Source organism: Ranitomeya imitator, chromosome 3 (assembly GCF_032444005.1).
Source record: "Ranitomeya imitator isolate aRanImi1 chromosome 3, aRanImi1.pri, whole genome shotgun sequence".
NCBI classification, from domain to species: domain Eukaryota; kingdom Metazoa; phylum Chordata; class Amphibia; order Anura; family Dendrobatidae; genus Ranitomeya; species Ranitomeya imitator.
The window spans coordinates 655220977-655245458 of record NC_091284.1 but is presented as its reverse complement, the minus strand read 5'-3'; the positions used below and the strand labels follow the sequence as shown (position 1 = coordinate 655245458).

Here is a 24482-nt window from a genome sequence, read left to right as displayed (position 1 = left end):
TTACACCCATAGCAATGGCCTGCCCTGATGTTTGTTCATAAAGTGTAAACTAAACGAAAATAATATATAAACAGAACAGCACAATCCACTCCCAAAATATGTAAATTGTGTTATCATATTGTCAGATCTGGTCTAATAAGGACACACAAGAAAATGGTCTCAAACTGGTAAAATAATGCTACTGTCTATGGAATGGCCAAAATGGGTATTCCAAAGATGTAATGACTAAGAGAAAGCTGTCAAATCCACAGACATGGGTGACATAAAATCCATTCTCCCAATCTTTCGCTGTCAGATTGCAGAACAGTTGTGGTTTGTGCTGGAAGGAGAAAAATAAAGTTCTTCATCTGTTCAAACACAATACACACCAGGAACATTTATGGTTTTGCTTGAGCCTAAATTTTGTGGTTTGGTTTATGATTATCTCTACTTCCTGAAAATATTTTTTGAACGTCTCGGGACAGAATAGTTCATTATGCTGTTTAAAATGTTTTTAAAGTCCATAGTGCTAGAAATAATAGTTTTTTTTTAAAGTTGTATCCATTCTTAAAGGGAAGGTGCCACCAGTTTTCTTGTATTTTGTTTTTTTGTGAAATTAAGCTTAAAATAGTAATTAAAATGTATTAATGCAATGTTTGCACTGTTTGCAAACATTTCTATATGAAAAATATTATATATTTTTCTACAAATATACATATTTACCACTAGGGGGAGCATTTTCCGTTTTAGACCTCAAGCAGCTATAGTAAGATTTAGCAGCTCTGCCCCAGGGATATTAGACCACCCAAAAGGGGAGGGAAATGGTGATGTCAGCAGTTACTGCTCCAACAGTAAGAATGAAGAGCAGCATCACAGGGCAGCACCATTTTGTGTGTGACTGCCCTGTGACCTGCTGTCACCAGCAGTTACTGCATCAGAGTGACAGCTCGTATATATATGCAGCATGTATGTATGTAGCATGTATGTATGTAGCATGCATGTATGTATGGAGTATATATGGAGTATGTATGGAGTATTTTTTTTTTTTTCATTCAACACATTAGCCGGATGATGGGACTATTACTATCCCATAATTGACTAATGTGTCAATCACTGTCATTGTAGCAGGCATCGTCTGATGGGACTTGTAGTCCCATCGGACGATGCTTGCACACACGCACAGAGACCCCCCCCATGCCGCACAGAGACCCCCCCCATGCCGCACAGAGACCCCCCCCACGCCGCACAGAGACCCCCCACGCCGCACAGAGACCCCCCACGCCGCACAGAGACCCCCCACGCCGCACAGAGAGGGAGAGCGACACAGGGGGAGAGTGCAGTTTACTGGAGATCACTGGGACTGTGTGCAAGTGGGGAGGCGGAGACAGAGCAGGAGAAGCACACGGCAGAGTGTGAGAGCAGAGGATGTCTGCCCCGAACCTGCAGTGCCTGGAGTACAGAGGAGCAGTCAGTGCTTCTGTCCTGCGATAGAGAGTAAGTGGAGCTCGGCAGATAGCACAGGGCTCTAATAAAATGGCAGCTAGTCACACCTACAGCAGTGAGTTGTGCAGCCCACAGAGGCGTGCCCAGCTCACTGCTAATGCTGCTGCAATGTTACAGATAGGAGATAATAGACCGGCTCGGACCCTATATCCATGGGGTGCCGTAATCTGACACTGATAGTGCCCTGCTACTGCTGCAAAACCAAGATGTCAGCCCCCAGTGCATTCTTTCTACTCATATATCACACAAAATCTGTTTTACATGCATTCAAATCTGGGTTATAACAGCATGTTATGCTACATTACATTGATTAATTAATGATCTACAAACGCGGTACCTTCCCTTTAAAGGGAATCTATCAATAATATATCAACCATCGTAAGTCGTCTATATAGCCATGTGTATCCTAGGAAGCTGAATAAAATGATCTCTCCGATCTGATGTCTTTTTTCAGAAAAATCCACATTTTTCTTTCTGTTCCAGGTTATGGGGCAGACACTGATCTGCATGGGAATCTGCCTCCAGAGATTATTTTTTAATTGAAACTAGCAGTTACCAGAATGTGAGACATGTAACGAGCACAGGGCAGTAGAGATGAACTTTGTCTCCTTACCCTCACATTTCTGCAGCTCCCAACTCTGCTGTATTGCGACCCTGTCTGCCTGTGATATGGAAGCTGAATCTGAGAGGACCTGCAGGTGTGTCAGGGCTCATGCAAACAACTGCGCTTTCCAGAATGTATTGCCTATTTATCACTGTTTTTATTGGTACCTTTTATGTACCGTATTTTTCGCTTTAATAAGACATACCTGATTAAAAGATGCACCCCCAAATTTGGTGAAGAAAGAGAAAACATTTTTTTGTTAACCCCCTTCATGACCCTGGGATTTTCTGTTTTTCCGTGTTTGTTTTTCGCTCCCCTCCCTCCCAGAGCCATAACTTTTGTACTTTTCCGTCAATATGGCCATGTGATGGCTTATTTTTTGCGAAACAAGTTATACTTTTGAACGACATTGGTTTTAGCATGCCGTGTACTAGAAAACGGGAAACAAATTCCAAGTGCGGTGAAATTGCAAACAAAGTGCAATCCCACACTTGTTTTTTGTTTGGCTTTTTTGCTAGGTCCACTAAATGCTAAAACTGACCCGCCATTATGATTCTCCAGGTCATTACGAGTTCATAGACACCAAACATGTCTAGGTTATTTTTTATCTAAGTGGTGAGAAAAAATTCCAAACTTTGCTAAAAAAAAATATTGCGCCAAATTCTGATACCCGTAACGTCTCCATTGTTCATGATCTGGGGTCGGTTGAGGTCTTATTTTTTGCGTGCCGAGCTGGCGTATTTATGGTACCATTTTGGTGCAGATACGTTCTTTTGATCGCCCGTTATTGCGTTTTAATGCAATGTCGCGGCAACGAAAAAAAATGTAATTCTGTCGTTTCTAATTTTTTTCTTGCTACGCTGTTTAGCGATCAGTTTAATGCTTTTTTTTATTGATAGATCGGGCGATTCTGAACGCCGCGATACCAAATATGTATAGGTTTGATTTTTTTTATTGATTTATTTTGAATAGGGCGAAAGGGGGGTGATTTAATCTTTTTTATATATTTTTTTATTTTTTTCCCATTTTTTTTTTTAACTTTTTTTTTTACTTTTGCCATGCTTCAATAGCCACAACTCCATCGCCTCTGCTACATAGCAGCGATCATGAGATCGCTGCTATGCAGCAGAAATGCAGGTGTGCTATGGGTAGAGCTCACAGCTAGCTGAGATCAGTAACCATAAAGGTCTCAAGGACCTCTATGGTTACTATGCAGAAGCATCGCTGACCCCCAATCATTTGCTGGTTAAATGCCGCTGTCAGCATTTGACAGCGGCATTTAACTAGTTAATAGTTAACTAGTTCATAGCGGCGGGTGAATCACTATTTCACCCGCCGTTATTGCGTGCACATGTCAGCTGTTGAAAACAGCTGACATGTCCCGGCTTTAATGCGGGCTTACCGCCGGAACCCACATCAAAGCGGGGGTTCTGACCTCGGATGTACTATCCCGTCCGAGGTCAGAAAGGGGTTAAATGGGGGTCTGTCTTATAATGCCAGTGTCCGTCTTATAAATCATATATATGTCCCTCATCCTGGTAACTATATCACCCACATCCTTGTGCTGGCACATGGCCCCCTTGTGGTGGTGGCAGGCACATGGCCCCCTTGTGGTGGTGGCAGGCACATGGCCCCCCTGTGCTGCTGGCAGGCACATGGACCCCTGTGCTGCTGGCAGGCACATGGCCCCCCTGTGCTGCTGGCAAACACATGGCCCCCCTGTGCTGCTGGCAAACACATGGCCCACCTGTGCTGCTGGCAGGCACATGGCCCACCCGGTCACTATATGCCCCCCTGTGTTGCTGGCAGACGCATGATAAAATAAACACTTAACTCGCCTTCTGATGATGGCTCCGTGCTCCCAGCTCCTCTGTTGCGCTTCCTGTTTCCAGGGAATCGGATCATGTGACCTGGGCACACAGTGATGACATCACTGTGCTGTGCCGATCACATGTTGGCACAGACACAGGAAGAGCCACCGGGGAGCTGGGAGCACGGAGCCAACATCAGAAGATGAGTTACCGTATATACTCGAGTATAAGCGGACCCGAGTATGAGCCGAGACCCCTAATTTTGCAACAAAAAACTGGGAAAACTTAATGACTCGAGTTTAAGCCTAGGGTGGAAAATGAAGCAGCTACCGTAAATGTCAAAAATAAAAATAGATACCAATAAAAGTAAAATTGAGACATCAGTAGGTTAAGTGTTTTTGAATATCCATATTGAATCAGGAGCCCCATATAATGCTCCATACAGTTCATGATGGGCCCTATAAGATGCTCCATACAAAATATGCCCCATATAATGCTGCACAAATGCTGATTATGGCCCCATAAGATGTTCCATATAAAAATATGCCACATACAATGCTCCATATACTCCATACAGTTCATTATGGCCCCATAAGATGCTCCATATAACAATGTGCCCCATATAATGCTCCATACAGTTCATTATGGCCCCATAGATGCTCCATATAACAATGTGCCACATGTAATGCTGCTGCAATAAAAATAAATGACATACTCACCTCTCGTCGCTGCTCCTCAGCGTCCCGTCTCTCTGCAGTGGCTGTTCAGGCAGAGGGCGGCGCGCACACTAATACGTCATCGCGCCCTCTGACCTGTACAATCTAAAACATAAACACCGTTTGAGCGGGCACCATCCACTTAGAATCCAAGAAAGGGGATCTCCTTATGCACACATTATTGAAATACAACCAAAAAGAAAAAAGTGTGTGCCTCAAAGAAATGGGATCACCACAACAATTTTTAAGGTTCAAAATATGACTATATTTATTAAGCACATTACACAAAGAACACATTAAAAACACTTTAAAAAGCCCAACAAAATGGGTAGAGGTAGAGGGTCCACTTAAATATAGGGTAAATACCCAGAAAAGTACTCCACAACCAAGTTAGGGTACAATACATCTCCACATATTTACATCTCAATAACCAATTATATGCATGCTGTTATAGAAAAAGAATACCTATATCATTGGATAAAGAAAATATATATCCTTCCAAAACATCGTATTTTTATCTAAGAAACGGTTACCCAGGTTATGCACAAATCTCAGAAAAAACCAGGAGTGAATATTTCCACATGGTATCCACCCAGGGGAAGAAACTTTATCCTTCTTACCCAACCTAACTAAGGAGTACCCCTTCTGGTGTTAACCTAGCCGGCATAGTGGTTTCCATAGGCTGTGTCAGTATCCTGTGTCACTGCAGAGGACAGGGCGGCGGTGGAATGAGGAAAGGTTAGTATGAAATACTCACCTGCTCCTGGCGCAGTCCCTGGCAGCTTCTCCCGGACAGATGGTCTCCGGCGCCCGCAGCTTCTTCCTCTGTTCAGCGGTCACTGGTACCGCTCATTACAGTAATGAATATGCGGCTCCACCCCTATGGGAGTGGAGTCCATATTCATTACGTTAATGAGCAGGACCACGTGACCGCTGAACAGGGGAAGAAGTTGCCGGTGCCGGAGACCATGGGACATGCAGGGACTGCGCCAGGAGCCCAAAAAAATGGGCTGAAAATCTCGGCTTATACTCGAGTATATACAGTAAGTGTTTACTTTATCATGTGCGTGCCAGCAACACAGGGGGCATATAGAGTGACCGGGGGGCATGTGCCTGCCAGCAGCGCAGGGGGCATATAGTGGCCGGGGGGCCATGTGCCTGGCAGCAGCACAATAGGGCATATAGTGACCGGGGGGTACCATGTGCCTGGCAGCAGCTCAGGGTGGCATATAGAGTGACCGGGGGAGGGGGGGAAGGCATGTGCGTGCCAGTAGGTGGCATATAGAGTGACCGGGGGGGGCATATCCATGATTGGAGTGGGGGAGGGTGCAGACACATGCAATATGCTCCGCTCCCATGCAAACCAACTCAGCGCTGCTTCAGCACCGAGGTGGACAGTGGGTGCAGTGAATATTACATGAGGCTAATGAGCGGGAGCACAGGACCTACTGCTGTCTCTGCAGCCTGCAGCCAACCCACTCCAGTCCCCTGAGACCACTCCAGAGCCGCCCCCCCTACTCTACAGCACGCACACAGATTAGGATTATAAGACGCACCCCCCACTTTCCTCCAAAATGTTGGGGAACAAAAGTGTGTCTTATAATCCGAAAAATACTACATATATAATTTTGCTTTATATTGTTCTTTTGTAAGTCACAAACTTTTCGGTGTTTTAGTCATAGCATTTTGCAATTTTTGTAGATGAGCGATCTAACTTGTACCTTTCATTTTTGGTGACTTTTCTTAATAAACTGTTGTGTATGTGTATGTGAGGAATAAAGCTATGCCTTGTATAACTTGTATCCTCCATTGTTCAGCAGCTTTCCCCCCGTAGGTGTGTAGACTTGCTGCTATGATGTCTCCTATGTACATTACACAGTATCAGAAGGATTCCTTCTCTTCTTTTCCTACGTAGCACATAGACAGAAACAGCAGCAGCATGGAAGACATTGTACAGCACAGCAGTACAGAGCAGTGTAGCTGTGAATTCAGCACTGAAGTGAAATATAATTTTTGAAAACTGCCTCTTATTCTGTGTTTACCTGTTCTCTTAGTGCATGCGCCCACAATTAGAAACTGCTGCGAGTTTGTTGCTGTGTATTTTTGCAGCATCAAACCCGCAGCAGCTAGATTTTAAGTGCAAATGCAGCTGTAACCTGCCTCCTCACTGTGCTGGCAATATGTCTGGCTTTGACGAAGATGGATTTGAGCTGTTTCATCAGACGAGATGATGAGTAGCTCAGGAGATGTGAGAGATTAGAAGTAGTGGCTCATAACTTGAGTAAGAAGCAGATTTCTCTGATATAAAATGTATTGAAAAGTTTCTTCTATTCATTTGTATTGATTTTTGTAAATTTTGTTAAAATTGCACTGATCGTTTGAAGTGGGATTGCTTGATACTTTTTCTGGACATCTTATGGATGGTTTGAAAAGCCTCTTTTTTATGACAGCACTGCTTGAACAATAACACTTTAACTTTTTTTTTTGTTTACGAAATAAAAAATCAAAAGTCACAGGCTTTCCTAAGTAGTCATTCTATATGCCTGAAGTCCTCAAAAATAAGTTGTAATAGTTTTTATTTTATTTTTTTCCAACCTATCACCCTATGCCTATGTTATTTATGCCTATTGTTCAACTTTTTGGAGCTACAGGCTTTTACATAACAAAAAGAAATAAAAATCCAGAAACAAAGTTTTATTGGTGTAGAAAGTAGTGAACTAACTAATCATTCAACAACAAATGGATGACTATTATACTATTAAAATAAATTAGTAATTATTATGTTTATTATTTTGGTATAATAATGATATTTGTATTATGGCTTCACTGTTCTTTATGTGCCTGGTTGTACTACATGGCCGTATTTCAGTTAATTCTTTTTCTTTTTGTTTTCCCAAGAAGTTTAAGAAACGACCCTTATAAACAGCAGATGACTATTTATGTCATGGATTACATGTGGTCTCTTTGATTGCTAACGCTCCGCCAAATGGACTATGTTGTACTGTCATCCAAATGTCTTGGGACATCTGCGAAAAATTCTTCTCCAGCAAATAATAAAATACCGCCGCACATCTGTGTCTCACATTGTGACTGCCATGTAGTATAAAACTAGAAAAGCACGGTAGTCTAGATACTACAGCATGTCGATATGCTCTGTGAATGAAGTAATAGAAGAGATCAGAACATGCCTGGTTAAAGTAACACTCAGACAAAATTGATCACAGTGTTGTGTATAAAATAGGGCCTGAGGATCCATTGTGTGACACAGGGATCCAAAGTTCTCCGAAGAGGACCACGGTATCATGCAGTCCTACACCGACCTTTCTCTAGACATGTAACAGTAGGGCAGATTTATCAGTGTAATCACCCTGTTTTTTGTTTTTTTTTGTGTGTGTTGTAACAACTTTGGAAACCCGGTACCTTCACACATAACGATATTGTTAACGATATCGTTGCTTTTTGTGACGTAGCAACGATATCGTTAATGAAATCGTTATGTGTGACAGCGACCAACGATCAGGCCCCTGCTGGGAGATCGTTGGTCGCTGAATAAAGTCCAGAACTTTATTTCGTCGCTGGACTCCTGCTGACATCGCTGGATCGGCGTGTGTGACACCGATCCAGCGATGTCTTCACTGGTAACCAGGGTAAACATCGGGTAACTAAGCGCAGGGCCGCGCTTAGTAACCCGATGTTTACCCTGGTTACCATCCTAAAAGTAAAAAAAAACAAACAGTACATACTTACCTACCGCTGTCTGTTTCCGGCGCTGTGCTCTGCACTCCTCCTGTACTGGCTGTGAGCGTCGGTCAGCCGGAAAGCAGAGCGGTGACGTCACCACTCTGCTTTCCGGCCGCTGTGCTCACAGCCAGTACAGGAGGAGTGCAGAGCACAGCGCTGGAGGACAGATGGCTGTAGGTAAGTATGTACTGTTTGTTTTTTTTTACTTTTAGGATGGTAACCAGGGTAAACATCGGGTTACTAAGCGCGGCCCTGCGCTTAGTTACCCGATGTTTACCCTGGTTACCGGCATCGTTGGTCGCTGGAGAGCTGTCTGTGTGACAGCTCTCCAGCGACCAAACAGCGACGCTGCAGCGATCCGGATCGTTGTCGGTATCGCTGCAGCGTCGCTTAATGTGAAGGGGCCTTAACACCAGATTTTTGTTACTTCTGTGCTACAATCTGATGCATACAAATGTGTCGTAAAAAGAAGTGTAAAGCTTCATCCATATGTCAGTTTTTCACGTTCAAGTGCTATCTGTTTTTTTTGTCACGGATGCCACTTGTCCCTGTGATAGTGTGAGGCTATTCATGTGTTACCCATATGTTAGATTTTTTTTTCCCTCTGAACGAGAGTGCAGAATCGCAGGGATATGTCTGATATTTTCATCCTATGTGAGTCCATGGGTCATTGAAAAAAAAATCTGACAGCATTCGGATGACATCTGTGTGCTGTCCATCTTTTACTGACTGTTAGGAGTAAGTAGAGAAACATTTTTTTTCCCCACCAGTGAAAAAAAAAAAAAAAAATGAAAACTTGACCAGTCTCTGATGAAAACCTGATGACACTTTAATGAAAATCACTGATGAAACTCGGTCCCTTTTTCTCTTATGTCAAAAAATACTAACGTCTGAATGAGTAAGAAATTGTAAGGCAATACAGATTTGTAAAGCGCCATGGAATAAATGGCGCTATAACAATAAATAATAATGATTTGTCAATAGTGCGTACATTCTGGTGATCTATCCGAGGCTTGCATCCCAGAGGGAGAGGCAGCTGTAGTCCACCAGAAATAGTAGGTTGACCCCCACCGCCTGGAGTGATATTTTTTAATAGTTGTCCAGCCAGATAAAAACTTTTTAATGTATTTAAAATGCTAATTTATGAAACTTGCTACAGTAATTGTCTTTTAATAATTGTATTAAAGGTCCTGATTTTACCAAAAGTCTCACAGGATGTTCGGGTTTGTTTCGACACAGAATGAAGGGGCTTGCTAACCAAGTCTGCTGATCTGGATAACCAGGCCCCTTCATCATACCACTTGTCATGTGCCAACAGAGTTACGTGCGCTCCATTTCTATGTCAGAAATTGGTGGTGAAATCTGGTCATACTAAAACTTGTATAAATTAGCTTTTTTAACACCTTTAAAATAAGAAGAATCGTGGCAACTTAGTTGGTAGCACTGTAGCTTTGCAACGATGGGGTCCTGGCTTCAAATCCCACCAAGTGTATCCTCTTCAAGGAGTTTGTATGTTCTCCCCATGTTTGTGTGGGTTTCCTCAGGGTTTTCCGGTTTCATCCTTCACTCCAAATACATACTTTTACTGATCCCCAATGGGGATAGAGCAGTTAAAGTCTGTAAAGCGCTGTGAAATATGATGACGATATATCATCAAGATAAATGAAGAGCTATACTTTTAGCAGAAGAATCTCGGAAAAATTGAGAGAAATATACAATAAGCTAAAGTTTTTGCACCCTTGAAATTGCTCCAGAAAATGAAGTATTTCTCCCAGAAAATTATTGAAATCACAGGTGTTTTGTTATACACCTTTATTTCCTATGTGTATTTGAACAACACAAAAAAAGCAAACAACAAAACTTAAATTGGACAACAGTTCACCCCAAAAATGGACCCGACAAAAATTTGGAACCTTTTCACAATTGTGAGTACACAGTAGTGATGAGCGAATATACTCAGAGAAAAGAGGGAGACACAAAAGCGCAAATAGGGTCTTATAAAACGTTACAAAGAGTTGCCCACCAAGAGAACTACTCACTTGGTGAGATTGAAGGAAGGACATAGATTAAAGGCGGCTGCTGCAGATCCACAGGTCAGTGCAAGACCTGATTGAAACATACACTTAGGTAGGAAAAATGGATCATCCCCGCGCTGCCGCAAGAGGAATTCCAGAATTGTAAAGGTTTCAACGTGGTTTATTTATTCTGCGCGTTTCAGGGTTCAGTTGACCCCTTCATCAGGACAATACCACAAATCTTGGACAATATTTGTGGTAAGTCCTGATGAAGGGGTCACCTGAACCCTGAAACGCGTAGATTAAACCACGGTGAGCGAATATACTCATTACTCGAGATTTCTCTAGGACGCTCGGGGGTCCTCCGAGTATTTTTTAGTGCTCTGAGTTTGTTTTTCTTATCGCAGCTGAATGATTTACATCTGATAGCCAGCATAAGTACATGTGGGGATTGCCTGGTTGCTAGGGAATCCCCACATGTACTTATGCTGGCTAACAGATGTAAAACATTCAACTGCGGCAAGAAAACCTAAAACTCAGAGCACTAAAAAAATACTCGGAGGACCCCCAAGCATGCTTGAGAAATCTCGAGTAACGAGTATATTTGCTCATCACTAGTAAACAGCTTTGTTTCAAGCATGTGATGCTCGTTCAAACTCGCCTGTGGCAAGTAATGCTTGTAGGCAATATGAAAATCACACTTCAAACCAGGTAAAAAGGGTAGAATTTGACTGAATGTTTGCATTGTGTGCCACACTAAGCATGGAAAACGGAAAGAGGAGAAGAGACCGGTCTGAGGACATGAGAACCAAAATTGTTAAATGATATGAACAATCCCAAGGTTACAAGTCCATCTGCAGAAATCTTGATGTTCCTTTGTTTCTGGTGCACAACATAATCAAGAAGGTTGCAACCCATGCCCAGTAGTTAATCTGCCTGGATGTGGACGGCAGAGAAAAATTGATGAAAAGTTGCAATTCAGGATAGTCCCAATAGTGGATTAGCAGCCCCAATCAAGTCCAAAAGAAATTCAAGCTTTCCTGCAGGTTCAGAGTTCATCAGTGTCAACCCGAACCATCTATTGAAATCAAACATTATGGAAGGAGACCCAGGAGGACCCCACTGCTGACATAGAAAAGCTAGACTGCAGTTTCCCAAAACGTATGTGCGCAAGACAAAATCCTTTGTATAACAAAACATGTGTAATTGCTATAGTTTTCTAAGAGAAATACTTATTTTTCTGGAACAATTTCAAGGGTGCCAACACTTTTGTCCATGACTGTATAGATTTTATACATTGAGGCCTCTATTAATCCTGTGATCCCATGGATAGAAAATGTTGCAGAAAAGCTGAAATGCTGAATTTCCTGTTGAACAGTGGGACTTCCAAGTAATCTTTAAATGACCCTCGGAGTCTTACTATTCAAGTATATATAAGCTTCTTGCACGTCTCACCGGCCTTATGGCTACAGGATGACATTTCCTCAGTACGAACATGCAGGACCTCTGTTGTCCTTAACCTTGCAAACCTTTTCTCCTGTTCATCCGCCTGAGGGAGGTCTCACAGAGGAGGTTCTGCCATTACCCTCAATGCAAGGAGCACTGTGTGCGGAGATGTTAAAACTCACAAGAATCATGCAAGAAAGTGTGTGTATAATCCAGCTCTGACAGGCATGAACAACCAGAATTAACCCTTACAAGTTGTTAATAGAGTATATAAGGGGGCTGACATTTTAAGAGCTGATCATTTTGGTCTACCTAGAGAAGACCGCTAGTTTTCTGCGCTTTTTTACAATGGTGCGGGTGTCTCGCTTTAGTCCCCCAAATAATGAAGCTGAGAAAACTGCTGGAGGTATGTTACGGTTATTGGATTTTTATATTTGGTAGGTAGGTCTGTTATTATGTATTTAACGGTGTCCTAGAATAAGATACACATATCTGGAAATAGATATGTGTGTTAACAATAATCATTGTGTTTGTTGAAGATGGACCTAATTAATTGTGGCAGAACAATCCAATGTCACACTGATTACTACTACTTCAAACTATTTCTCATCTAAGCTTTAGTTAGCAAATCAGTAGTGGAAATTGTATTTCATACAATCCGACCAATTGTATTTTCAGTAATACCTTTCCATCTGTGACCACCTCTGTGAATATGGGTCAGATCATGGCGACATAATTTACTTCTGTGGAGGTTCAATAGCTGGTACTTATTTCGGTGACCTGAATACGAGAGTTATGGTTGTTACCTTCACCATACAGATGTCCATGATCACGTAAATAGGTATTCTACCTTGCTTTCCAAAATGCTTACTCAGGTGTCATTAGATATGGCTTTTTTATCCTTTGTATGCATCTTTTTATTTGCAGTATGTGTTTTTTGTATGAATCTCACAAATACATGATGAATGAACATCTTCAAAGATTTGGCTGTAAAACTTTTAACATTACATTCCACCATTACCTCATGACTAGTGATGAGCGAATATCTCGTTACTCGAGATTTCCCGAGCACGCTCAGGTGTCCTCCAAGTATTTTTTAGTGCTCAGAGATTGTTTTCATCGCCGCAGCTGGATGATTTACATCTGTTAGCCAGCATAAGTACATGTGGGGGTTGCCTGGTTGTGCTAGGGAATCTCCACATGTACTTTTGCTGGCTAAGAGATGTAAATCATTCAGCTGCAGTGATGAAAACTAAATCTCGGAGGACGCCCGAGCGTGCTCTGGAAATCTCGTGTAACGAGTATATTCGCTTATCACTACTTATGACTGATAAAACAGTGTGAGCAGTTAGATAATTGAATCCTCTGCCAGTTAGTTCTGTTATGGCTGGAAAAGATTTAATTTGGCAAGGATTCCTTTTATGTTAAAAAATGTATTTATGGAAATATAGTAGGGGTTCATACTCTGGTAGCTGCTTAGATATGTGTAACGCAGGGTTTTATATCAAATAGCATGTAGTTTATTGTCCATCATAAACTTTACAGCTTGAAAACAAAAACAACCTTGCTTCAGTATCAATGGATAACATAAAACACCTTTTGTTGAGGAAGAATGAACCAACATAAATGTAATGGCCTCATGGACCTCGGTATTCCCAGCAGCAGCTCACACTTGTATTAAACGCGTTCACCAGCAAATATCTCTTTGTCTTCCTCCAGTATCAACACGCTCCACACTGATGAGGTAACCCAGCTGCTGTAAATAGGCTTGTAAACCCCAGACTGGATCATCGGATCTACTGTAACCTCCATGTTACTCAAGAAACCCAGACCCCAAAACAAGTCACATTAAACCTTCTTGGTAACTTTTGTTTCTCATGCAGTTTACATTGCCAACACCTATCTACCATCCAGGTCCTTACCTCCTGCTTTCATACAATGTATCACACTGGTAATGTCCGCTTTCATTTACAATGATCTCTGGAGTAAGATTCTCATGCAGATCATTGTCCCTCCCATAGTCATGGACCGCTTATTTACATATAAGAGAAGATATTGGATCACAGTTACCTAGGTATTTTATTCAGTTTCCTTCTGCAAAACAATGGGGAGACAAAGAGCCCAATAGGGTCTTATCCACGTTACACAGAGGAGAATATACACCAAATTTGCTCACCTGGTTAGGATGAGATTAGAGCATATACATAGCGGCTGCTGTAGATCCACAGGTCTTCACCGACCAGAGAAAATAATGTCTTCAAAGGGAGATTTGTAGTTAAAATTCTGCGCTGCCGCTAAGATGAATTTCAGGAGAGTATAGTTGATTCACAGTGGTTTTATTCAACGCATTTCAGGGGTCTCATGCCCCCTTCATCAGGAAATACCACCAGGTAGACCTATGTATCCTTGCATACTCATATGCTTGAGTTCCTCTCCTGTCTGTCCCTTCCCTGCTAAAACAGTAGGGTGTAGATGGAAGAGAGTTGGACTGCACAGATTTCGTTTCTTGTCTGTCCTCCTTCCATATAGAACTACCTAGCAGCCATAAGAACATAAAGTTAGAATTTTTTAATGACGATTAGCAAAGTTTATTTTTTTTTGCTTTTTTAGATGCTTTTCAGCAATAAAAAAGTTGCTAAGCTGAAGATAAAGTAGACTTTGGAAACGTTTAGTTGTTAGCTGTATTGCAAGCAATGCACTCCAACCAATTTGTTACAAATAACGTGTTCATCTCAAAACTCGATTGACAACTAAGAAATAGAAAAGCAACTTGCGTTGTGATATTCCCCATCTCGGGCTGGGTTAGTGAGAAAACCGATTTTAAAAGAATAGTATTAAATTATGACCAAAATATGAAAGGCCAGCCCTTCTCTTACTTCTGTAAATGCCATCCATATTCTGTGTGACTTGTGCACTACTTGAGTGCAAAAAGGTTTTATTAGGACAGGAACATGTACAAGATAGAAAGTATTGTAAAGTGTGGAGGAGCCTTGGAGCTACTGTTTGTTCTTCTCTAATGGAAAAACATTCTTTACACAGTTCTGCTTGATTAAGTGACAAATTGGAATGCATGGGCTGCAGCAGCCCCAATGTATATGTTTAGCCAACAAGACTTAAAATGATTATCTGTTCCTGTTTTACTTTCCATAACAGATGCACGCTGTGTGACAGGGGGATTAATCTAAACTCTAGCACCAGTAAATGTGTTTAATGTATTCTCTCTTCTTTTCAAAACCATGCAAGGCTGATTTGTCTTGCAGAGAAGGAGTTAAATGCTTTCACTTTTCAATTACCTGGACATGTTTCCCTATCGCTGCTCTTTGTCTGTGCCTTTATTTAGTTTGATGTTACGTCCTTAAACAGTCACTCTTTACATTGCACAGATAACCTCAAATCGGTTTGTCCGCGTTTTACAAATTAGCGGGAGACCTCCATCATTGTGCTCCGCACAATAGTTTACAGTGTGATGTCTCTTCTGCTTTGTTTCTTTGTAACCAGCAATCTAGCACCGCTCACTTGGTACGGAAACCAAACAGAAGTATCTAAAGAATTCCGTGTCATTCTCATAAATGAATTGCTTTTTGTAGACTGCACGAAGCAAGCGAGATTGTATTGGCTTCAAAACACGGCCACTGCTGACTTACATGAAAGTTGTACTTCAATATACAGGTGCAACTTTGTCTGAACAGTTTGATATATTGACAGTAGCGGCTGAAACCAAGACCCAGAGAGCGACTGGTAAATGCCAAGCGAGTGATGCATCCTTTAGAAGTATATTTCCCTTACTGAGGAATACATATGTTGCAAGGTTTTTTTTTTTTTTAACAGCGTTCATAGTAGGATAATAAATTTGTCCCTACTAGTGATAAGTGAATGTACTCGGGAAAGATGTTTTCAGATCATGCTTGGGTGCTGAGTGTCTTTGGCGGGCTCGAAAAATGTGTTGCAACTGTTTAACAGCCACAAGACATGCAGCGGCAGGGACTCGAATATAAGTTTAAATCGCTCCGAAGGCACTCGGTTAGCACACTAGCATTCTTGTATAACACATTATCCGAGCACATTCGCTCATCATTAGTCCCTACATATTAGATAAATGACTTCCATTTTGAAAGGTTTCAGCGGGTTTCGCTGACCATCAAATGTGCAACAAGCTTCTCTCATGTCTCTTCCCCTGTCTGCAGATGACGAAGGATCACACATGTTGATTTTTAACATGACTAATCCTAGTGTAAGCAGATTGCAGGATGCAGTGACTTGAGGCAGATCAAGGGTTAACAGATTTTAACCTACAGGGTCTTAGTCCACGCAGGGAGAGAGGGAAAACACGAGATAAAATGTAGGCAGAATAGGGAAAACGTGAGATAAAATGCAGGTAAAATAGGGAAAACGTGAGGTAAAATGCAGGTGAAACCAAGAAAGTCGTTCTCAATAAAGTCACTTATCCATCAGGCGTCTTCCTGACAGGAATGGTCCCTGAGTAGATAATGGCACCAACAGCCGTCAATACAAAGTGGATTCGGTGTGGTCCTGGGAAAATGGCGTCCTGGATCCTGGCGGTGAACTCAATAGCAACGGCTGGCTCGGTGTCTTTACTAATGGGGATCAGCAAACAACAATACCCTGTCTTCTGGTGACAGTGATTGGTCTCCGGTGCCTTCCACTGCCCCCAGTCCATATACTATAGTGGTGCCACAGTCCGGTACGAGCCCAGCGCAGCTCTGCTAACATACGCTGGCGAAGTCAGGTCACAAGTCTCGGCCGATATTCACTAGTACAGTCGGGATGTAAATAACTGGTCTCTTTCAGGTGTCACGCGAACGGTAGTCCTCCTGAATCATCGGGTACCTGGCTTTATAACGGTCAACAGGCACAGCTATCTCTCTTTAGTCTCCACTGTTCACAGGGGCGGGTGACAGCGGTCGCTGGTCTGTGTGGCTCTGATGCTCCCCGGACGGAGCACTCCTCTCTCTGGTTGCTGCAGCACCCGGCTTGGTTCTGCTCTGCAGGAACGGCTTGGCTCTGCAGGCGATGGAGGCTCCTTCCATCCAGCCCGATGCCACGTCAATACTCTCTCATGAGGAAAGCAGAGTGTGCCATTCACCATTCTTCGCGCTTCTCCCTATGCTGCCCTCCTCACTGCTCTGAGCCGACACCTGACTTGCTTCACACGCTTTTTCTTTTTATGTCTCCGTAGCTGTATGTCCTTTTTTAGCTCCGCCCACCCTCCTGGGTTCATGGGTTGGTCCGGCTCCCTCAGGCTTCCCCCCCGGCAACCAGGGAAGTTCCGGCTGTCTTAAGCCTTCCTCCAGAAACAAAGGATGCAGCCCCTTCAGTTCCGGACCCGGCACGCAGGTACTCACTGCCTCTTCGACCCCCTTACATTCCCCCTCTCTTTTAGCTCGCCATTCCACGGGCAAGAACTTTGTACTCCACTACGCTCTTCTGAGGGCAGATAGATGCCCATAATTTTCGCAACCACTCCTGCCTCCCTGGCTCCAGCTTTTGCTCATAAGGCTGGTTACAGGTACTCAAAACTTTGGGTCAAGGGGCAGATAACAGGAGTTCATGCGGGTTCCATGGAGCAGCAGTCTCCGGGTTCTGTTCCTCTACTGAGTCAACAAATGGCTGGTCGGGAGATTCCCCCTCTTTGTCATCCTTAGCTGCCAGAGGCAGTGTCTCAGGACCTTCTTCCTCTTCACAGTCTACTACTTCTGGTGGGGGTACCTCAGTAACATCTTGCAATACTTCCAATGGATCAGGGTCCCTTGAGCTGGTGGGTGGCAAACTTTCCACTTCATAGGACGAGATTAGTGACTCTTCTCATAAACGGGATCTGTAGGAGCAGGTGTCTCAGGAACACTTGTCGCCTTCTCTCCTCTGTCAAGAGCTTGTGGTGGGTAAGGTAGTGATTTTCTCCGATGGACCACTAGGGCAGACTTCCTTCTCCTTCGGGTCGAATCCCACAGACGAGAGCTTCGGATCCAGGTTGGAGTTCCACCAGACTCGTCTTCACGTGCCTGGACAGCGCAGACATCTCACTGTGGACAGTCAACACCTTCTCCATCTTTTCTCGGCATCCATTGTCTTGGCTCTGTCTGACTCTAGGTGTGGCTCCTCTTCTCTCGCCATACCATTTCTCCCCGGGGCGGAGTTTTCTCCAATTATCAGTACCTTCGAAGGGGTGAGTGGTTCTCCGCCGTCATCGGTCCCTGGTAGGGCAATTTCTGGACAGGTATCCCACTCTTCCGCATGTCCAGCACTCGCATCTGTGCCTGTCTGGTGGGCGCTTACTTCTGCATCGTCGGACACTGCGGGAAGAGTGTCCTATCTGCGAACGCTCTAAACTCCACATCCTGGAAAAGAAAACCTAACAAATACCCCTCAGACTAGAGGACGCATATTCAAAAAGACTAGAGAAAAGTTATAGTACAGCGTCCACATAGATACGTAGTCAGCACGTGTTCTACGCTACATATATAAAGAAAGCATATACAAAAGATGCATATCTTGAACAAATCTTTATTATAGAAAAACTATTACCTTAAAACCATTGAAACATACACAATTAAAATCTGGTAGCCAAAAAAGTGCTCGGAATGTGAGCCAAACAAATATATGTGGCACCACTACTGAACAAACAGCATTACAGAGACATGGTAATACCCGCATCAATACATTCTTAGGACTAGCATAGTTCTAGGTGGGAGTCAGAGAGCAATACCTCAGATACCTAAAAAGGGGACATCAAGCCAGTAAGGACAGTATATATCAGAGTACTTGCATAGATATGTCAGTCCTTGCTGATGTTCAGGAGATGGTGCCACAGCCCCTACGCGCGTTTTGGCTGACGAAGGCACGCTGACGAAACGCGCGTAGGGGCTGTGGCACCATCTCCTGAACATCAGCAAGGACTGACATATCTATGTAAGCACTCTGATATATACTGTCCTTACCATTTTGAGTACTACTGGGCAGAGGGAGCCGGGTATGCCACTATGGCTTGATGTCCCCTTTTTAGGTATCTGAGGTATTGCTCTCTGACTCCCACCTAGAACTATGCTAGTCTTAAGAATGTATTGATGCGGGTATTACTATGTCTCTGTAATGCTGTTTGTTCAGTAGTGGTGCCACATATATTTGTTTGGCTCACATTCCGAGCACTTTTTTGGCTACCAGATTTAATTGTGTATGTTTCAATGGTTTTAAGGTAATAGTTTTTCTATAATAAAGATTTGTTCAAGATACGCATCTTTTGTATATGCTTTCTCCACATCCTGGAAGCAAATTTTGTGGCGACTGCTGGGGTACTTCTGATGCTCCACAACTCTCCTCTAACTCTTTACATTCTTCGCTATGAATTACCTCGGGGTATAGCGCTGGGCTCCAACACAGCAGCAACGGCTTTCTTCAGGCCTTCGACTTCTTCCCACATTCTTTGCATTCCTTGCTGTAATTCGCGGGACCACTTCGGCTCTTCCTCCTTCGGGGTGGGTACTCTGCAACACCAGAGCATCCCTGTCAAGGCTGCAACCCCTTGTTCCTGCTCACGTATGCGCACTTCGCTCTCTACTTCAGCAAAAGTCATATGCAGGTTTGTCTGCAAGTGCTCCCGCAAGCCTGCCTTAACAGTATGTCTCGCATGCCTGTCACCAACTGGTCTAGCAGCACTAGGTCAGGGGGTCCTATGCCTGCACCATCTTTCTTAATAATGGCAGTGTGGATTTCCTGTAGCCCGTTCATATACTGCATCAGTCTCCCCCGTCATTGAATACGCCTAAACAAACGCATTCGTAACTCCCCTACATCCGTGGGTTCACCATGTGTCTCCTCTAGTATCTGTAACACCGTGTCAAAAGTGCCTTGCTCATGAGGAGGTCGCAGTATGATGGAAGCCCTTGCTTCTCCATCTTGGGCCATCAAAGCAATCTTCGCCTCAAACACAGAGGTCATGGGGCACATGACCTGCTTAGTCCAGCTCCACAACATGGTGCAACTTACAGTAAACTTTGGGAGATTGCTCCATACTGCGCCCAGCGGCATACTGGCCCTTTGGGCACCCCTGACTGCTTGATCTGCTACATCGGTGTCTGTAAACTTCATCCTGCCGACTACGCAAAGTGTAAGCAGGTTGCGGGATGCAGTGACCGACTGGAGGTAGATCAAAGGTTAACAGATTTTAATAAACAGGGTCTTATTCCACGCAGGGAGATAAAGAAAATGAGGGAAAATGTAGGCAGAATAGGAAAAACATGAGGGAAAATGTAGGCAGGATAGGGAAAACGTGAGGTAAAATTCAGTTAAAATAGAGAAATTGTGAGGTAAAATGCAGGTGCAGCAAGAAAGTCATTCTCAATAAAGTCACTTATTCATCAGGTGTCTTCCTGACAGGAATCGATCCGGAGTAGATAATGGCGCCAACAGCCGTAGACACAACGTGGATCCAGTATGGTCCTTTGGAAGATGGCGTCCTGGATCGTGGTGGTGTTCTCAATAGCAACGGCTGGTGCGGTGTCTTTACTAATGGGGTTCAGCAAACAACAATACCCCGTTTTCTGGTGACAGTGGTTGATCTCCGGTACCCTCCATTTCCCCTAGTCCATATACTGTAGTGGCTACTTAACGGTGAGGGCCACAGTCTGATGCGAGCCCAGCGCGGCTCTGATACGCTGGTGATGTCAGGTCACAAGTCTCTGGGCCGACATGCACTAGTCGGGATGTAAATGACGGTCGAGCTCTTGGTTTCTTGCAAGTGTCACGCACACGGTACTCACGATCCTGAAACGTCGGGCACCTGGCTTTAGAACGGTCACGGGGTACACACTGCCCGTCTCTCACTCTTTGGTCCCCGCTGTCTGTTGACAGGGGCGACAGCGGTCGCTGGTCTCTGTGGCTCTCATGCTCCCTGGACGGAGCGCTCCTCTCTTTGGTTGCTGCAGCACCCGGCTTGGCTCTGCGGCTCCTTCTATCCAGCCCTTTGCCACGCCGATACTCTCTGATGAGGGAAGCAGAGCACGCCGCTCGCTGTTCTACGCGCTGCTCCCTCCGCTGCTCTCCTCACTGCTCTGAGCCGTCGCCTCACTTTCTTTGCGCGCTTTTTCTTTTTATGTTTCCGTCTCTGCGCCCCCCTTTTTGGCTCCACCCACCCTCCTGGGTTTAAGGGTTGGTCCAGCTCCCTCAGGCTTCCCCCCCAGCAACCAGGGAAGTTCCGGCTCTCTTAAACCTTTCCCCGGAAACCGAGGATGCAGCCCCTTCAGGTCCGGACTCGGCACACAAGGTACCCGCTGCTTCGTCGACCCCCTTACATTAGCATAGCATAATCCACTCACAGAAGGATATGTCAAAGACTTAATCTCCTCTGGCCATTGGAAAAAAATCATATATGCTCCGAAGAAGTCAGGAGAAGTAGATGTAATTTCTCATGAATATATTTAAATCTTTGGCTCGCTATACTCCAGGTCATAAGTTTTACATTTTATCAATGTAAGGATTCCTTCACAAACGATTATTGCTGCAAAACGTATTAGTTGCTGTGGAAAACGGTCTCAACTTTATTCAGGACTTCATTTACTCTTATAGAAGTGCTCCCATTGATTATTTTTTGATTAAATGTGTGTATATGTGCATGTAATTTAATGTGAGTGTGATAATATACTTCCCCACTGCTGGTCTCTCTGGGACCCAGTGCCGTTCTGCTCCTCTACTCAGTGAAGTCACCTCTCTGTAAATTCTCTGGGTGACCTGGAAGGGGCCTTTACAATGTAAGTCTATGGAGCGTCAGAGCAAGGCTCCATAGGCTTTCATTGTAAAGGAGATTTCCGGCGTGCGGTGATGTTACTGAGAAGAGCAGAGGAATGACCCTGGATCCCGGAGAGAGTAGATGAGTATATTAATACTCACACTACACTATATACACACATAAACACATGTAATTGAAAAAAATTCATGGAAGTTCCTCTGTAATTACCAGAAAAAGCCAAGCCATTGCGAACCTAAAATCTCCCTTTCTGTTAACCCTCTGAACTCCAACCCCCCCAAAAAATAGACCCTATTCTATGGACCTTTTTTTTAATCCATCTACGCTGTTTTTGATTATTGGTAATGTTGCCTATAGGTCTGTAAATATTTTATACAGCGGTTTAATAATTTAGACTTTCAATGTGCATTGGTTATGTAGTTTATTTACAGAGCATTACAACTGCAAGAACAGTGTTTATGATCTATAATGTGTATTATGGCCGCAGGTAAATGCTTGGTAAGTAAGCAGGAGCTATGCAGATAGCCTGCTATGGGTCTAAATGTCTAATCTGACTCCTTTTATTGCCTCAAGCTCATGTTACAACTACTTCATTAGTTACTTATGTTTAAAAAGTAACAATTTCTAGTTGCGACCATCCACATACATATGTTAAATGGTAATTTAACGCTGGTTTACACTGGTTTTACACGCTGATATATAATTCCTTCTAGGTAACTTTTCTCTAATAGAGTAGGAAAGCGGCCTTTATTCACACGAATATGTCACTGATTTACCAGGCATCTTAATGACATATGACCGGTTCACGGCAGAAAGCCTTTAGAGGTTTCCTTCCTTGCAAGATTTGTTTTACACGCTAAACACGCAGCACGAGGTGCCAATAGCCGTTGTATACCGATAGTTTAAGTGGTGTCTCTTAATTCCTGCTGAGACCTGGACAGGATGAACTACAGGTGAGAAACATAGATGCAATCCGAAATGTTTCCATAAGAGAAAGCTTCACAGCCTAATTGTGTATTGGAAATGACCGCGTTATTATGTATTTAGATGTTTCCATAAGTTATTTGACTAATGACTATATTGTTTTAGCTCCTTGTTGGTGACTGTATTGCCAGCAGTCAAATAGAGCGATTCCCCTGAAAAGTGTAAAGATGAGTTTTTACAGCATTTGTATAATACAGTCCATTCCATACAATAAATGCAAGTGATGACTTTTGTTATTACGGTAATTTATGATGTTAAATGATTTCTATAATTTATGGAGTATGTGCCTATGTTCTTCAATTGTGGTAAAGTTAGTCTACTAGATGGTGATGGGGAAATTTGTGGCTAATACATATTTTGATACATTTATTGATGTACGATGTTGAAACCAAGACTTGCTCCTGAGGCAAATGTCAAATAGCTGGTCACTGTATACCATACATGTAATATACAATTACCGTATACACCGTGCCCATTGACTTCTGTAGAAATGCACTGTGCACAAATGAAGACAGTGTATTCTTAAACGTCTTATTCTTAAACAGAATTCAAAAATAAAGAAAATTCAAGTACACATTTACCGTATATACTCGAGTGTAAGCCGACCCAAGTATAAGCCGGGGCACCTAATTTTGCCACGGAAAACTAAAAAGGGTAAGCTTGTTGAATCTAGTATAAGCCGGGTATACATTGTCCCCTCCTCCCTGTCCTGCTGTGAGTGGCTCCCCCGTCGCTGTCCTGCTATGTGTGGCTCCCCCCGTTGTCCAGGTATGTGGCTCCCCTGTCCTGGTATGTGTGGCTCTCCCATCCTGTCCTGTTATGTGGCTCCACCATCCTGTCCTGGTATGTGTGGCTCCCCAATCCTGTCCTGCTATGTGTGGCTCCCCCCGTCGTTGTCCTGGTATGTGGCTCCCTCTTTTTGTCCTGGTATGTGGCTCCCTCGTTTTGTCCTGGTATGTGGCTCCCTCGTTTTGTCCTGGTATGTGTGGCACCTCCATCTTGTACTGTGATGTGTGGCTCCCCCCGTCGCTGTCCTGGTATGTGGCTCCCACGTTTTGTCCTGGTATGTGTGGCTCCCCTATTCTGTCCTGCTATGTGTGGTACCTGCCCATCCTGTCCTGTTAGGTGTGGATCTCTCTGTTTTATACATGGCTTCCCTGGTCCCACATGGCCCACTCCCCCGTCCCATCGTTGTATGCATGGCTAACTTCCTCCCCATCCTACTCCATCTCCGTTGTCCCAGCCCGGCAGCTCTTCTAAATTAATGAATATGCGCTCCATGCCACTGGCTTTCTGGACAATGACTCGTGTATAAACCGAGGGAGGGGCGTTTTCAGCGCGCAAAAATGTACTGGAAATCTCGGCTTATACACGAGACTATACGGTATATAAGAAAATCTACCAACGTCTCGTTCAAAAAGTAAACCGGCCATACTCCTTAATATAATAATAATTATTTATTAGTGATGATCGAATATACTCGTTACTCAAGATTTCTCGAGCATGCTCGGGGTGACCTCTGAGTATTTTTTAGTGCTCGGAGATAGTTTTTCTTGCCGCAGCTGAATGATTTACATCTGTTAGCCAGCATAAGTACATGTGGGGGTTGCCTGGTTGCTAGGGAATGCCTACAAGACTAGGGAGTTATCCACCACTCATTGTGGGCTATCTGCACAAAAGCTGTTCCATTCAGCATGTCCACATGAACATTTCCTCTCTGAACCCTGCTCATACAGGTAATATACAGATGATCAGATTTTTAAATATATCAGATAGGGATTGCATACATCAGTTAGGACTGCTCTATATGGGTATACCTTGACGTTTGGTGGAGCAGCTTAGTACACATTTTTTGCAAAAAAACATAACCAAATACCCTGTTTTTTTTTTTACATCTTTTCACTAGCACTTACTGATTACTGTGAT

The 24482-nt window shown here is 43.6% G+C and overlaps 1 protein-coding gene across 9 annotated transcripts in view; it reads left to right on the top strand.

The window, feature by feature from the left end:
- The window catches only part of ENOX1 (ecto-NOX disulfide-thiol exchanger 1), a 977400-nt gene that overhangs the window by 539997 nt on the left and 412921 nt on the right, over positions 1-24482 (top strand). Inside the window, exon 1 of one of the 9 annotated variants that reach the window (XM_069758248.1) lies at positions 22419-22525. The exons of the other annotated variants lie outside the window; for them this stretch is intronic. The gene's annotated coding sequence lies outside the window, so the exon portion shown is untranslated. Of the gene's footprint in view, positions 1-22418; positions 22526-24482 lie in introns of those variants that run through there. 9 annotated transcript variants of the gene reach the window in all.